The sequence below is a fragment of the Rhinopithecus bieti genome, unplaced genomic scaffold, assembly GCF_001698545.2.
Source record: "Rhinopithecus bieti isolate Rb0 unplaced genomic scaffold, ASM169854v2 scaffold_15834, whole genome shotgun sequence".
Lineage (NCBI taxonomy): Eukaryota > Metazoa > Chordata > Mammalia > Primates > Cercopithecidae > Rhinopithecus > Rhinopithecus bieti.
In genome coordinates this window covers 2,448,807-2,459,259 of record NW_016808980.1, presented here as the reverse complement: position 1 = coordinate 2,459,259, position 10,453 = coordinate 2,448,807, and the positions used below count along the sequence as shown (strand labels likewise).

At 46.9% G+C, this 10,453-nt stretch overlaps 1 protein-coding gene across 4 annotated transcripts in view; it reads left to right on the top strand.

Moving 5' to 3' along the window:
- NFATC2 (nuclear factor of activated T cells 2) overlaps positions 1-10,453 on the top strand; it is a 187,283-nt gene that overhangs the window by 13,557 nt on the left and 163,273 nt on the right. The gene's annotated exons all lie outside the window — the stretch shown is intronic.

The following is a 10,453-nucleotide window of genomic DNA, read 5'->3' as shown; positions in this document are numbered from 1 at the left end:
TTTTTTTTTTTTTTTTTTTTTTTTAGAAGTTGGAAATTTGGATTTTATGTGAAATCTCCCAATTTAAAAATGTTAGTTCGACATGGACACAGGGAGGGGAACAACACGCACTGGGGCCTTGCTGGGAAGGTCGGGGAGGGAGAGCACCAGGATAAATAGCTAATGCATGTGGGGCTTAGTACCTAGGTGATGGGTTGATGGGTGCAGCACACCACCAAGACACATGTTTACCTATGTAACAAACCTGCACCTCCTGCACATGTATCCCAGAACTTAAAATAATATAAAATTAAAAAAAAATAAAAATGTTAGTTCAGATTAAAAAGAAATTACTGAGCAGGCCAAACATAATATGCTTGCAGGATGGACTTGGCGGAGCTCCTGCAGACCTGTAACTTCTGCTGCTGTCATATGGGGCATCTTCCTACAGTCCACAGGTTGATTTTAGGTGCTGGCTTTTAGTAGAACCCTGCTGTCTTACGAGGTACGCATGGCCATCAGTGCCTGCCCAGGGGGAGGGTGGTGTGTTCAGCTAACGGCGTTTTGCTGCAATCCCCTCTTGGAAAATAGTTTTCTCACAACAGAGAAGTCCTCTTTGGGCTTTAAAAGACTCTGTAGGAGACGATAGATTGAAGTACAAGTCAGGTTTGAAACTGTCTTGTTTTCTCAATCTATAAGGAGCTCATCCCTAAAAATGGCTTTGCAAGAGCATGAGGAAGCCAGTGAGGCATTTAGGGGAGCAAAATGCAAGAAATTCAGTAATCAGGATCAACTATACACACACACACACACACACACACACACGTATATGAAATGTATACATATTTGAGACAGGTACTTGCTCTGTCACCTGAGCTGGAGTGCAGTGGCACGAACACGGCTCACTGCAGCCTCGGCCTCCTGGGCTCAAGCCATCCTCCTGTTTCAGCTTCATAAAGATGGGGTGTCATTATGTTGCCCCGGCTGGTCTTGAACTCCTGGGCTCAAGCGATCCTCCCACCTTGGCCTCCCAAATTGTTGGGATTACAGGTGTGAGCCCAGGATGAACCATAGTTTAATATAATTTTTTTTTTTTTTTTTGAGTTGGAGACTCGCTCTGTCACCCAGGCTGGAGTGCAGTGGCGCGATCTTGGCTCACTGCAAGCTCCGCCTCCCAGGTTCATGCCATTGTTTTGTATTTTTAGTAGAGACGGGGTTTCACCGTGTTAGCCAGGATGATCTTGATCTCCTGACCTCATGATCCACCCACCTTGGCCTCCCAAAGTGCTGGAATTACAGGCGTGAGCCACCGCACCTGACCTAATATAATATTTTAAAAACAAAATTAATGCCAAAACTCCATGATAGACTTTTTTAAAAAAGGCCAGATGTGGTAGCTTGAGCCCAGGAGTACGAGACCAACCTAGGCAACATAGTGAGACCTTGTGTCTACTAAAATAAATAAATAAATAAATAAATAAATAAATAAATAAATATAGCAGGGCGTAGTGGCAGGAGCCTGTAGTCCCAGCTAGTAGGAGGCTGAGGTGAGCGGATCATCTGAGCCCGGGAGGTTGAAGCTGCAGTGAGCCACGCTCTCGCCACTGCACTCCATCCTGGGTGACAGAGTGGGACCCTGTCTCAAAAAAAAAATAAAAAATGTTAAATAAAGATGAGATCAACATTACTCATTTTCCCTTTGGCCTTAGGGTGCAATATGGCTCACATGGACTGTTAACCTGTCTTTATTAAAATTCTAATAGCTTGTTCAGCAAGGTTTTGTTTTTTGTTTTTTGTTTTTGCATGCATTTTGATGTTTTAAAACATGGCGTGAAGATATAAGTTATCTAATTACTGAGTTTTTGGTGCCCTCTCTCATTTTACCTCTCCTGCCTCACCCTAGTACCAGCCTTGCTGGAGTCAAATGCATCTGTCTGTAAGTTATATATTAACACCTAGAGTGATCATGAGTCCCAGGGAATGCTTCCGTTGAAGGGAGATTGTTTCTGGAGTCTGGTAAAGAATGTTCCCACTTTTCGAATCCGACTTAAAACGTTTCAGTGCCTGCCTTTTATAAACAGTGTTTTATTATAATGGGAGGTTATTAGGACATGGAGTTCATGATGAAAATTTGTGACTTGTGTGTTATACAGATGGTCCCTGACTTACGATGTTTGATTTAGGATTTCTTTACGATGGTGTGAAAGCGATATGAGTTCAGTAGAAACTGTACTTTGGGTACCCATAAACCATTCTGTTTTTCTCTTTCAGTATAGTATTCAATAAATTACAGAAGATATTCAACACCTCATTATAAAGTAGTCTCTGTGTTGGGTGATTTTGTCCAAAATCAATTGTGTAGGTGACTGTAAATGTTCTGAGCATGTTTAACGTAGGCTAGTAAGCTACGGTGTTCAGCAGGTTAAGCATATTAAATGCATTTTCTTTGTATATATTATTATTATTATTATTTTTGAGATGGAGTTTTACTCTTGTCACCCAGGCTGGAGCACAATGGCACGATCTCGGCTCACTACAACCTCCGCCTCCCAGGTTCAAGTGATTCTCCTGCCTCAGCCTCCCGAGTAGCTGGAATTACAGGCACCTGCCACCGTGCCTGGCTAATTTTCATATTTTTAGTAGAGACGGGGTTTCACTACATTGGCCAGGCTGGTCTTGAACTCCTGACTTTAGGTGATCCACCCTCCTCGGCTTCCCAAAGTGCTGGGATTACAGGTATGAGCACTGTGCTTGGCCTATTATTATTATTTTTTAGACATGGGTCTTACTCTGTTGGAATGCAGTGGTGCAATCATGGCTTACTGCAGCCTGAAGCTCCTGGGGTTCAAATGGGAGCCCGGCTAATTTCTTTTCTTTTCTTTTTTTTTTTTTGAGACGGAGTCTCTCTCTGTCTCCCAGGCTGGAGTGCAGTGGCCGGATCTCAGCTCACTGCAAGCTCCGCCTCCCGGGTTCACACCATTCTCCTGCCTCAGCCTCCCGAGTAGCTGGGACTACAGGCGTCCGCCACCTCGCCCGGCTCATTTTTTGTATTTTAGTAGAGATGGGGTTTCACTGTGTTAGCCAGGATGGTCTCGATCTCCTGACCTCGTGATCCGCCCATCTCGGCCTCCCAAAATGCTGGGATTACAGGCTTGCGCCACCGCGCCTGGCCTATTTTTATTTTTCACAGAGACGGGGTCTTGCTCTGTTGCCTAGACTGGTCTCAAACTCCTGGCCTCAGGCCATCCTCCTGCCTTAGCCTCCCAAAGTGCTGGGATTATAGGCATGAACCACCATGCCCTGCCTAAATGCATTTTCAACCCAACAATATTTTCAGTGTATCGTGGGTATATCGGGATGTCACTCACCATAAGTTGAGGAGCATCTGTACACTATCAGAGCCGGCTGCATAATTTTCAGGGCATTGTGCAAAATGAAAATGCATCGCCTCTTGTTCAAAAAGTATTCAGGATTTAAAAAATGTCAACAGCAGAGCACTCAACCAAGTGCAGGCTCCTTCTAAGCACAGGCTGTTCCAGGTGCGGGGTGCTGTGTGACTCTGCATGTCACATCCCATGAAGCGAGCCCCGGCTGCTACTCAGATTAGCTTGGTTTTCCTTGTTAAACAATCCTTGAATTTTAGAGCTGAAATGGTAACTCAGGTATTATCTAATTCACCTCCTCCCATTTGACAGATGGAGAAACTGAGGCACAGAAGGTGTCTTGCTTAAAGGTCACAGAATGAGTTAGAGAAAGAACTCAGTTTGGATCCTGGGCATCCCAGCTGTGGGTTGTTCTTTAATGTACCACAAGATCACTCCAGGCTTGGTCAAACATTTATGTCTTCATGCCGTTGACCTACAGCAGGAAGGTCAGCCTGGAAGGGGTGGAAGGGATTCAAATGTACTAGTCTTGTTATAAATAACTCAGATTAGCTGGGTGTGGTGGCACATGCCTGTAATCCCAGCTATTATAGGCTGAGGCAGGAGAATCACTTGAACCTGGGAGGCAGAAGTTGCAGTGAGCTGAGATTGCGCTGTTGCACTCCAGCCTGGGCAACAAGAGCGAAACTCCATCTCAAAAAACAAACAAACAAACAAAAAACCCAAAAAAACTCAAGACCTTTATGTATTTTCTGTAACAGAACATTGTCTTTTATAAATAGTCTTTTTCTTTCTGTGCCTCACTCCTTGTTTTGGAGACGGGGTCTTGCTATGTTGCCCAGGCTGAAGGGCTGTGGTTATTCACAGGTGCAATTGTCATGCGTTGCAGCCTCAAACTCATGGGCTTGAGCGATCCTTCCATCTCAGTCTCCAAGTAGCTGGAACTACAGGTGTGCACAACCATACCAGGCTCTTTTTCTTTTTAAGGAACATGTGCAGGTAGAATTTCCCTGAAGCCATTGAGTCAGATGAAATGTTATTTCTCTACAAATAATTACAGGTATTGGAACCAGGCTAGAGGCTGGGCTGCCAAGGCTATAAAACACTGCTAAATTTCAGGACATCCCTGTTGAGTCCCATTAAGCTGAGCAAAGAAGGAACTTGAATTCTCCTAATGGTGCAGTTTTATTCACTGATTGATCTCTCAGGTAGAAGCTCTGTTGGGCGCCATTCTTCCATTCACTCCTTCAGCTGCTTTTTAGTGAGAACCTACCATGTACTGGCTACCAGTCTAGAATCTGGGGATACAGCTGGGGTTGCCAGATAAAAATACAGGATGTCCACTTAAATTTGAATTTCAGGTAAACAATGAATAACTTCTTAGTTTATGTCTGTCCCACATACTATTTGGGACATAGTTCTACTAAGAAAAGCGTTCATTGTCTAAAATTCAAATTTAACTGGGTGTCCTGTATTTGTATTTGCTAAACTTGGCAACTCTAGATACCCCAGGGAAGAAAACAGACAAATATCCCTGCCCTTGTGGGGACTGCACTCAAGTGAAAGGAACAGGCAACAAACTGACGAAGAAATATACATATGAATAAAATATACCATGTGGAAAGGGCAACGAGGAACATGAAGCAGGGTGAGGAGACAGAGAATGCCGGGGGATGTGATTTTTATTAGGACAGGCAAGGAAGGTCTCTCAGAGGTGACTTTTGAGCTGTGAAATGAACAAAGAGAGGTAGCGGCCAGGAAATATCTGAGGGAATGGTGGGTGCAAAGGCCCTGGAGTGGGGTCATGTGGGCGTTTTCAAGGAATAGGTGGACGATCAGGGTGGCAGAGGGAGTAAGAGAAGGGGAGAATGGCAGGAGATGATACCCAAGGAGAGCCAGGTGGGATGTAGCTTACGTAGGGCCTTGCAGACCAAGGGCTTTCTATTTAATTTTAATTTAATGGGAAGCCACTGGAGGGTTTATCAGATGTGTATTTTTTAAAGGCTCCCTCTGGTTGCTCCACACAGGGGCAAACGTGGAAGTGGCAAGTCCAGGGAGGAGGCTTCTGCAGTTGTCCAAGTAACAAATAATGAAGGCCTGGATTCTTGGGAGGTGGGAGGAAGAATAGTGAAGTTAGTGAGAAATGGGTGGCTTTGGGTTACATTTGGTGCAACTGCCTGCATTTGCTGAGGGTTTGCATGTGGGCATGAGAAGAGACAAGGACTCAAGAACCACTCTTCGGTGTTTGATTGGAGAACTGGATTACAGGCAGAGCAATACTTGAGTTGAGGCATAATGAGGCAGGAACAGCTGGAGATGTAGGCTTTGGTTTCCGACACATTCACACTGAGGTGCCTGTTAGACGCCCCAGTGGAGATGTTGGATTGGCATTGGATATACAAGCCTGGATTTCTGCGGAGAGGCTCAGGTTGTAGATTAAAATGAGCTTTCTACCAGAAGGTGGAAAGGAAGGCAGAGCTGTAGGTGGTGGGTAACTCCAGGGCAATCTTGAAGCAGCCTGGGGATGCAGAGCCAGGAGGAGCTTCTTGAAGGTGCTTCAGGAGTCAGTGCTTCTTGACTATTTCTATCCAGGTGGACCCAAATTATGCTCCATTTTAAGGAAGCCTAGAAGAGGAAGAGAGGTAACTCACAGATGGACCAAAGGATGAGAGTCTATGAGTCTTGTGAATCCGTCCACGTTTTCTTATTTCTATGGCTACCACTTATCTCTGTAGTTCACGCCCCCATTATCTCTTGCCTGGATGACTATAAAAACTGCCTAGTTGGTCCTCCTGCTTCAACCCTTGCCCCCTGCAATTCTGCGTCCTCAGAGAACCCAGAGCCATCCTCTTAAAAACTCACCTATGATTCTGTCATGTGCTGCCTAACACTCTCCAATTGTTTCCAATTGCTTTCGGGTCCCAAACTCTCAACATGGTCTCCTGGGCCCCACTTACCTCCTAGCCTGATCTTGCACCATCTTCTCATCCTTCCCTGAGCGCCTGCCACTCGTGTCTTCTTTGGAGTCCTCTATTGTTTCATATTCCTCCTGCCTCAGAGCCTTTACACATACTCCCTCATTGCTCTGTTAGTACCTCCCCTTGTCATTCCCTAACTAACTTCTACCAGCCTTCCAGTCCCAGCTTAAACATCACCTCCCTAGGGCAGCCTTGCCTGAATTCCCTGTCTACATCAGGTTTCCTTGACATAAGCTCCAGAACACATTCTCCTTGCCTTTCATGGCACCTATCTCAGGCTGTAATTAGACTCTGGGATTAAGTGCATGTTGAAGAGAGCTGAGTTCCTGGGCCAAATAGTTCCAGGGTCAAATAGTACCAACGTATGCTGGAAGTTTCAAAGTCTCACTAGCTTCACTAGCCTTCTGTTGCACTTCGGTTGGAGAGGCTGAGGAAAAACTCAAAGGCCAGGGTGTCCAAAGGAGGCCGGACACGGGATAGAGAGAAAGTTGACAGAGCTGCCCTGTGAAGGCCGCCATCCCACCCCCATCCCTCCACCTCCCAGAGTTGCTCTCAGTGCATAAAAGTCATGCATTCTTCTCCTGGACCTTGTTCCTAAGAGCACAGATTATTTATTTTTGAATTGAAAATATGCCTTTCCCACAGCCCGAGCTACCACCCTTCAAGGTAACCTTTAGGGAAGAAGACCCTTTTACTCCCCACTGTCCAGCAGAAACTCTTTTATGGGTTGGCACCTAGTCTGAACCACTTCCTTTTAAACAACTCTGATTACAATAGTCCAGACTCCAAATCCCAGAAGCTTTGAAAATATATCCACTGTTCAGAGGGACAATGAAGGCAGTTAGACTGTCCTGAACTGTCCTGAATCAGGCTGAAATTCCTGTAGCACTTGATCAGCTGCAAAGTGATCCTCCCTTTAATATCTCATTTTATCGTTGGGTAGCTGAAGAGGAAGTGGAGTTGGGGTAAGAATTTAGGTTCTTGCCCTAGCAGTTGGGTGGCCAGGGTAAGCCTCAGGGTGGAGGACCCTTAAAGAAAACTCTAAGGATTTTAACGAGAGTCAGACTCTGCATCCATCCAGGCAAACATCTACTCTTCCATTGATTAATGGATCCATTCATCCATGCAACACATTCACTCTTTCATCCATCTGTTCATCCATCTATCCTCCATCAATCCATCCATGTATCCTTCATTCAACCATTTATCCTCCATCCATCCATCCTTCCATCCATCCACCCTCCATGCACTCCTCCATCCATTATCCATCCATTCATCCAACCATCCCCTATCCATCCATCCATCTTCCAGCCATCCATCCTCCATTCACCCATCCATCCATCCATCTACTTATCCATCCTCCTTTTAGCCACACATCCATTGTACGTAAAGCTGCAAATGAGGTGGTCATAGCCCCTGCCTTAGTGGATCTTAGGCTAGTGGAGATAAAATTCTCTGACTGGCCCAGTCTGGATCATTCATCCACTTCTTTGCTTGGGGAAGGTGGAGCAGCTAGGTTGAAAGCTCTAACAAGATTATGTTTAGAGTAGTTTCCCCAAGGAACACACTGGGGTGCTGTTATGAGAAGAAGAGAGGAATTATTCTGGGTAGGCACAATCAACAAGTGTCCACTAGATTTAGTGGCACCTAATAATTATGGGATGGAGGGATGAGAAAGGATGTGGGGAGGCATTCCCAGCTTTTCTCCTTTTCTAAAGCACAGGGGAAGCCTGGTTTTCTTGTTTATTGGCCAGAATTTCATCATCTGGACCTTGGGTCCCTGTCATAAGGACCCAGAAGAATCCATCTCTTTCTAGATACTTGTCTATAAGTATCCTAGCTGGGGTCATCACTCTTCCCTCCTCCACCTAAATGCATCAGCCACCTGCAAGATGCTTGTTGGATACACATGGCATAGAAGTGCTTATCCTTAGGAAACAAAGGCTGGAATTTCTTTATGCTCTGACAACCAGGAGGTGCTGCCCAAGACTCTGAAATGAGTCCTGAGCCAGCCCCAGGCCCCTGCAATAGAGTTTGAGTCTAAACTAAAGTGGTTCTCATCTCTGGCCACACATTGGAAGCATCTGGTGAGTTTTTACAAAATACTGATGCCTGAGTCCCAACCCCAGACATTCTGATCAAATCGACGTCTGGTGGTGCTCAGGTATTTGAATACAAATTTTAACAGTTCTCCAGGTGATTCTAATGTGTAGTCTGGGTTAAGAACCACTGGTCTGAGTGCAATTTGGAAAACCCCGTTCATAACTGTGCTTCTTTGCTTTTAGGGCATACACATGATGAAGGGAGAGGCTGTGGCTTGTTTATGGTTGCATCCCTAACATCTTGTGGCAGTGCCAGGCAGGTGCTCAATAAATATTTGTGGAATGATGGATGGCTTGGCACAAATCCCCTTAATGGAGCTGAGATGGCTCCCCCTGAAGAGTGTGTGTCCTCAATTCCTCCTGGCACATGGGGAAGGACTCGAATCACTTGAGGTCAAGCTGGGTTCTCACGAGGATCTTAAGGCCTCTCCCATCTAATCTTCTCATTCTCAACACTGATTCTGCTGAAATTAACAAAAAAAAAAAAACAAAAAAAAAAAAAAAAAATCAGCGGATGCAGGTAGCTCACGCCTGTAATTCCAGCACTTTGGAGGCTGGGGTGGGCGGATCACGAGGTAGGAGATCGAGACTTCCTGGCTACACGGTGAAACCCCGTTGCTACAACAAACTACAAAAATTAGCCGAGCTCAGGTGGCGGCGTGCCTGTAGTGCCCCGCTACTTCAGGAGGCTGAGGCCCAGGAGAATGGTGTGAACCGATAGGTAGTAGCTTGCCAGTGCCGACGATGGCACCACACTGCACTCCAGCCTGGGCGACAGAGTGAGACTCCACCTCAAAAACAAAACCAACCAACCAAACAAACAAAATTCAGACATTCTGCTTCAGTGGGTTTGGATTGCAGCCTGGCACGGGTGTGTGAAAGGTGTCCCAGGTGATTGTAATGTGTGGGAAGGGTTGAAGAACACTGTTTTGATCTTTTCGACCTCTGTGAGTCTGATTCCAACTTCAGTTAAGTTGGCAGAGCCCCTGCAGAGTTTTATTGGAGGGTGTTCCTTAGTTACTGGGTCCTTATGCAGCATTTGCCAAATGTACCTGTTCATTAATGCTCACGTTGGGTGCTTAATTAAAAATACATATCCACGAGTCTGTATTCAGACTTATGGAATCAGAAGCTCCAGGGAGGGGCCTGGGAATCATGCTTTAAACAAGCAGCCAGGCGTGTTTGTCACTTGCCAACCGCCCCATCAGAACTGTACTCCTCGTTCTCCCTCCAGCACACCCAGCCCCCTCGAGCTCTGGCTCTGTGTTTTGGTTCTCATAGCCAGAACACGCTTCCTCAAGATCGCCTCATCAATCAGGATTCTTCAAATGTCACCTCCCCAGAGAGGTCCTCCTTGACCACCCAAGGGACTAAACCCTCCCCAACCTTTACCCTGGTGAGTTCTCTCCTGGCCCCATAAGGAGATACTTTTTGTCCCGTTTCTCTCCTTCAGGTCTCTCCCACTACCAGAGCCTGAGCTTCTGAGGGCAACAGTGTCTGGCTCCTGCTGGATGCCCAGCACCTGGCACGTGGTAGGTGGCCAGGAGGCATAGCTGTAACGAGGGGACTAGTGCTGTCAGTCTGATTCCTTCCCAGGCTCTGGGGACTTGAGTTCAGGGCCATGCAGGTGTCTGAAGTACTGTGAAAATCATGCCGCCCCCATGGGCATACGGAGATGCCTGGAGACACGGGTCTGCAATAGAAGTGGGTGGAAACCCCCTTCCAGCCCATGGAGAAGAAAAGCAGGAAAGTGTGGGGCCAGTGGGTCCCTTAGGGCAAAAGTCCTAGTGGCGGCAGCTTTCTTGTCTAGACCCTGGTTCGCGCACGGCGTGTCGCGCTCACCCGTGGAGGGTGGGAGACAGCGGCCGCCCCAGCGCCCAGCGGTGGCCCAGGACGGTGCGGTCAGGTCCGCGGGCAACCTCCTTCCTCCCGGCACCGGCCAACCCAGGCCGCGCGCCCCTCCCCTCCGGTCCCCGGGTGGCGGCCCCGCCCCCGCCGGCCTGGCCGCCCT